Below are 7,325 nucleotides of genomic sequence, written 5' to 3' on the forward strand. Positions count from 1 at the left end.
GGGGGTGTCTGTGTTCTAATAACATAGTGTGATGATATGGGGGGTGTCTGTGTTCTAATAACATAGTGTGATGATATGGGGGGTGTCTGTGTTCTAATAACATAGTGTGATGATATGGGGGGTGTCTGTGTTCTAATAACATAGTGTGATGATATGGGGGGTGTCTGTGTTCTAATAACATAGTGTGATGATATGGGGGGTGTCTGTGTTCTAATAACATAGTGTGATGATATGGGGGGTGTCTGTGTTCTAATAACATAGTGTGATGATATGGGGGGTGTCTGTGTTCTAATAACATAGTGTGATGATATGGGGGGTGTCTGTGTTCTAATAACATAGTGTGATGATATGGGGGGTGTCTGTGTTCTAATAACATAGTGTGATGATATGGGGGGTGTCTGTGTTCTAATAACATAGTGTGATGATATGGGGGGTGTCTGTGTTCTAATAACATAGTGTGATGATATGGGGGGTGTCTGTGTTCTAATAACATAGTGTGATGATATGGGGGGTGTCTGTTCTAATAACATAGTGTGATGATATGGGGGGTGTCTGTGTTCTAATAACATAGTGTGATGATATGGGGGGTGTCTGTGTTCTAATAACATAGTGTGATGATATGGGGGGTGTCTGTGTTCTAATAACATAGTGTGATGATATGGGGGGTGTCTGTGTTCTAATAACATAGTGTGATGATATGGGGGGTGTCTGTGTTCTAATAACATAGTGTGATGATATGGGGGGTGTCTGTGTTCTAATAACATAGTGTGATGATATGGGGGGTGTCTGTGTTCTAATAACATAGTGTGATGATATGGGGGGTGTCTGTGTTCTAATAACATAGTGTGATGATATGGGGGGTGTCTGTGTTCTAATAACATAGTGTGATGATATGGGGGGTGTCTGTGTTCTAATAACATAGTGTGATGATATGGGGGGTGTCTGTGTTCTAATAACATAGTGTGATGATATGGGGGGTGTCTGTGTTCTAATAACATAGTGTGATGATATGGGGGGTGTCTGTGTTCTAATAACATAGTGTGATGATATGGGGGGTGTCTGTGTTCTAATAACATAGTGTGATGATATGGGGGGTGTCTGTGTTCTAATAACATAGTGTGATGATATGGGGGGTGTCTGTGTTCTAATAACATAGTGTGATGATATGGGGGGTGTCTGTGTTCTAATAACATAGTGTGATGATATGGGGGGTGTCTGTGTTCTAATAACATAGTGTGATGATATGGGGGGTGTCTGTGTTCTAATAACATAGTGTGATGATATGGGGGGTGTCTGTGTTCTAATAACATAGTGTGATGATATGGGGGGTGTCTGTGTTCTAATAACATAGTGTGATGATATGGGGGGTGTCTGTGTTCTAATAACATAGTGTGATGATATGGGGGGTGTCTGTGTTCTAATAACATAGTGTGATGATATGGGGGGTGTCTGTGTTCTAATAACATAGTGTGATGATATGGGGGGTGTCTGTGTTCTAATAACATAGTGTGATGATATGGGGGGTGTCTGTGTTCTAATAACATAGTGTGATGATATGGGGGGTGTCTGTGTTCTAATAACATAGTGTGATGATATGGGGGGTGTCTGTGTTCTAATAACATAGTGTGATGATATGGGGGGTGTCTGTGTTCTAATAACATAGTGTGATGATATGGGGGGTGTCTGTGTTCTAATAACATAGTGTGATGATATGGGGGGTGTCTGTGTTCTAATAACATAGTGTGATGATATGGGGGGTGTCTGTGTTCTAATAACATAGTGTGATGATATGGGGGGTGTCTGTGTTCTAATAACATAGTGTGATGATATGGGGGGTGTCTGTGTTCTAATAACATAGTGTGATGATATGGGGGGTGTCTGTGTTCTGTTCTAATAACATAGTGTGATGATATGGGGGGTGTCTGTGTTCTAATAACATAGTGTGATGATATGGGGGGTGTCTGTGTTCTAATAACATAGTGTGATGATATGGGGGGTGTCTGTGTTCTAATAACATAGTGTGATGATATGGGGGGTGTCTGTGTTCTAATAACATAGTGTGATGATATGGGGGGTGTCTGTGTTCTAATAACATAGTGTGATGATATGGGGGGTGTCTGTGTTCTAATAACATAGTGTGATGATATGGGGGGTGTCTGTGTTCTAATAACATAGTGTGATGATATGGGGGGTGTCTGTGTTCTAATAACATAGTGTGATGATATGGGGGGTGTCTGTGTTCTAATAACATAGTGTGATGATATGGGGGGTGTCTGTGTTCTAATAACATAGTGTGATGATATGGGGGGTGTCTGTGTTCTAATAACATAGTGTGATGATATGGGGGGTGTCTGTGTTCTAATAACATAGTGTGATGATATGGGGGGTGTCTGTGTTCTAATAACATAGTGTGATGATATGGGGGGTGTCTGTGTTCTAATAACATAGTGTGATGATATGGGGGGTGTCTGTGTTCTAATAACATAGTGTGATGATATGGGGGGTGTCTGTGTTCTAATAACATAGTGTGATGATATGGGGGGTGTCTGTGTTCTAATAACATAGTGTGATGATATGGGGGGTGTCTGTGTTCTAATAACATAGTGTGATGATATGGGGGGTGTCTGTTCTAATAACATAGTGTGATGATATGGGGGGTGTCTGTGTTCTAATAACATAGTGTGATGATATGGGGGGTGTCTGTGTTCTAATAACATAGTGTGATGATATGGGGGGTGTCTGTGTTCTAATAACATAGTGTGATGATATGGGGGGTGTCTGTGTTCTAATAACATAGTGTGATGATATGGGGGGTGTCTGTGTTCTAATAACATAGTGTGATGATATGGGGGGTGTCTGTGTTCTAATAACATAGTGTGATGATATGGGGGGTGTCTGTGTTCTAATAACATAGTGTGATGATATGGGGGGTGTCTGTGTTCTAATAACATAGTGTGATGATATGGGGGGTGTCTGTGTTCTAATAACATAGTGTGATGATATGGGGGGTGTCTGTGTTCTAATAACATAGTGTGATGATATGGGGGGTGTCTGTGTTCTAATAACATAGTGTGATGATATGGGGGGTGTCGTGTTCTAATAACATAGTGTGATGATATGGGGGGTGTCTGTGTTCTAATAACATAGTGTGATGATATGGGGGGTGTCTGTGTTCTAATAACATAGTGTGATGATATGGGGGGTGTCTGTGTTCTAATAACATAGTGTGATGATATGGGGGGTGTCTGTGTTCTAATAACATAGTGTGATGATATGGGGGGTGTCTGTGTTCTAATAACATAGTGTGATGATATGGGGGGTGTCTGTGTTCTAATAACATAGTGTGATGATATGGGGGGTGTCTGTGTTCTAATAACATAGTGTGATGATATGGGGGGTGTCTGTGTTCTAATAACATAGTGTGATGATATGGGGGGTGTCTGTGTTCTAATAACATAGTGTGATGATATGGGGGGTGTCTGTGTTCTAATAACATAGTGTGATGATATGGGGGGTGTCTGTGTCTAATAACATAGTGTGATGATATGGGGGGTGTCTGTGTTCTAATAACATAGTGTGATGATATGGGGGGTGTCTGTGTTCTAATAACATAGTGTGATGATATGGGGGGTGTCTGTGTTCTAATAACATAGTGTGATGATATGGGGGGTGTCTGTGTTCTAATAACATAGTGTGATGATATGGGGGGTGTCTGTGTTCTAATAACATAGTGTGATGATATGGGGGGTGTCGTGTTCTAATAACATAGTGTGATGATATGGGGGGTGTCTGTGTTCTAATAACATAGTGTGATGATATGGGGGGTGTCTGTGTTCTAATAACATAGTGTGATGATATGGGGGGTGTCTGTGTTCTAATAACATAGTGTGATGATATGGGGGGTGTCTGTTCTAATAACATAGTGTGATGATATGGGGGGTGTCTGTGTTCTAATAACATAGTGTGATGATATGGGGGGTGTCTGTGTTCTAATAACATAGTGTGATGATATGGGGGGTGTCTGTGTTCTAATAACATAGTGTGATGATATGGGGGGTGTCTGTGTTCTAATAACATAGTGTGATGATATGGGGGGTGTCTGTGTTCTAATAACATAGTGTGATGATATGGGGGGTGTCTGTGTTCTAATAACATAGTGTGATGATATGGGGGGTGTCTGTGTTCTAATAACATAGTGTGATGATATGGGGGGTGTCTGTGTTCTAATAACATAGTGTGATGATATGGGGGGTGTCTGTGTTCTAATAACATAGTGTGATGATATGGGGGGTGTCTGTGTTCTAATAACATAGTGTGATGATATGGGGGGTGTCTGTGTTCTAATAACATAGTGTGATGATATGGGGGGTGTCTGTTCTAATAACATAGTGTGATGATATGGGGGGTGTCTGTGTTCTAATAACATAGTGTGATGATATGGGGGGTGTCTGTGTTCTAATAACATAGTGTGATGATATGGGGGGTGTCTGTGTTCTAATAACATAGTGTGATGATATGGGGGGTGTCTGTGTTCTAATAACATAGTGTGATGATATGGGGGGTGTCGTGTTCTAATAACATAGTGTGATGATATGGGGGGTGTCTGTGTTCTAATAACATAGTGTGATGATATGGGGGGGTGTCTGTGTTCTAATAACATAGTGTGATGATATGGGGGGTGTCTGTGTTCTAATAACATAGTGTGATGATATGGGGGGTGTCTGTGTTCTAATAACATAGTGTGATGATATGGGGGGTGTCTGTGTTCTAATAACATAGTGTGATGATATGGGGGGTGTCTGTGTTCTAATAACATAGTGTGATGATATGGGGGGTGTCTGTGTTCTAATAACATAGTGTGATGATATGGGGGGTGTCTGTGTTCTAATAACATAGTGTGATGATATGGGGGGTGTCTGTGTTCTAATAACATAGTGTGATGATATGGGGGGTGTCTGTGTTCTAATAACATAGTGTGATGATATGGGGGGTGTCTGTGTTCTAATAACATAGTGTGATGATATGGGGGGTGTCTGTGTTCTAATAACATAGTGTGATGATATGGGGGGTGTCTGTGTTCTAATAACATAGTGTGATGATATGGGGGGTGTCTGTGTTCTAATAACATAGTGTGATGATATGGGGGGTGTCTGTGTTCTAATAACATAGTGTGATGATATGGGGGGTGTCTGTGTTCTAATAACATAGTGTGATGATATGGGGGGTGTCTGTGTTCTAATAACATAGTGTGATGATATGGGGGGTGTCTGTGTTCTAATAACATAGTGTGATGATATGGGGGGTGTCTGTGTTCTAATAACATAGTGTGATGATATGGGGGGTGTCTGTGTTCTAATAACATAGTGTGATGATATGGGGGGTGTCTGTGTTCTAATAACATAGTGTGATGATATGGGGGGTGTCTGTGTTCTAATAACATAGTGTGATGATATGGGGGGTGTCTGTGTTCTAATAACATAGTGTGATGATATGGGGGTGTCTCTGTTCTAATAACATAGTGTGATGATATGGGGGGTGTCTGTGTTCTAATAACATAGTGTGATGATATGGGGGGTGTCTGTGTTCTAATAACATAGTGTGATGATATGGGGGGTGTCTGTGTTCTAATAACATAGTGTGATGATATGGGGGGTGTCTGTGTTCTAATAACATAGTGTGATGATATGGGGGGTGTCTGTGTTCTAATAACATAGTGTGATGATATGGGGGGGTGTCTGTGTTCTAATAACATAGTGTGATGATATGGGGGGTGTCTGTGTTCTAATAACATAGTGTGATGATATGGGGGGTGTCTGTGTTCTAATAACATAGTGTGATGATATGGGGGGTGTCTGTGTTCTAATAACATAGTGTGATGATATGGGGGGTGTCTGTGTTCTAATAACATAGTGTGATGATATGGGGGGTGTCTGTGTTCTAATAACATAGTGTGATGATATGGGGGGTGTCTGTGTTCTAATAACATAGTGTGATGATATGGGGGGTGTCTGTGTTCTAATAACATAGTGTGATGATATGGGGGGTGTCTGTGTTCTAATAACATAGTGTGATGATATGGGGGGTGTCTGTGTTCTAATAACATAGTGTGATGATATGGGGGGTGTCTGTGTTCTAATAACATAGTGTGATGATATGGGGGGTGTCTGTGTTCTAATAACATAGTGTGATGATATGGGGGGGTGTCTGTGTTCTAATAACATAGTGTGATGATATGGGGGGTGTCTGTGTTCTAATAACATAGTGTGATGATATGGGGGGTGTCTGTGTTCTAATAACATAGTGTGATGATATGGGGGGTGTCTGTGTTCTAATAACATAGTGTGATGATATGGGGGGTGTCTGTGTTCTAATAACATAGTGTGATGATATGGGGGGTGTCTGTGTTCTAATAACATAGTGTGATGATATGGGGGGTGTCTGTGTTCTAATAACATAGTGTGATGATATGGGGGGTGTCTGTGTTCTAATAACATAGTGTGATGATATGGGGGGTGTCTGTGTTCTAATAACATAGTGTGATGATATGGGGGGTGTCTGTGTTCTAATAACATAGTGTGATGATATGGGGGGTGTCTGTGTTCTAATAACATAGTGTGATGATATGGGGGGTGTCTGTGTTCTAATAACATAGTGTGATGATATGGGGGGTGTCTGTGTTCTAATAACATAGTGTGATGATATGGGGGGTGTCTTGTTCTAATAACATAGTGTGATGATATGGGGGGTGTCTGTGTTCTAATAACATAGTGTGATGATATGGGGGGTGTCTGTTCTAATAACATAGTGTGATGATATGGGGGGTGTCTGTGTTCTAATAACATAGTGTGATGATATGGGGGGTGTCTGTGTTCTAATAACATAGTGTGATGATATGGGGGGTGTCTGTGTTCTAATAACATAGTGTGATGATATGGGGGGTGTCTGTGTTCTAATAACATAGTGTGATGATATGGGGGGTGTCTGTGTTCTAATAACATAGTGTGATGATATGGGGGGTGTCTGTGTTCTAATAACATAGTGTGATGATATGGGGGGTGTCTGTGTTCTAATAACATAGTGTGATGATATGGGGGGTGTCTGTTCTAATAACATAGTGTGATGATATGGGGGGTGTCTGTGTTCTAATAACATAGTGTGATGATATGGGGGGTGTCTGTGTTCTAATAACATAGTGTGATGATATGGGGGGTGTCTGTGTTCTAATAACATAGTGTGATGATATGGGGGGTGTCTGTGTTCTAATAACATAGTGTGATGATATGGGGGGTGTCTGTGTTCTAATAACATAGTGTGATGATATGGGG

This window comes from Salmo salar, chromosome 05 (assembly GCF_965601325.2).
Source record: "Salmo salar chromosome 05, fSalSal1, whole genome shotgun sequence".
Taxonomy (NCBI): Eukaryota; Metazoa; Chordata; class Actinopteri; order Salmoniformes; family Salmonidae; genus Salmo; species Salmo salar.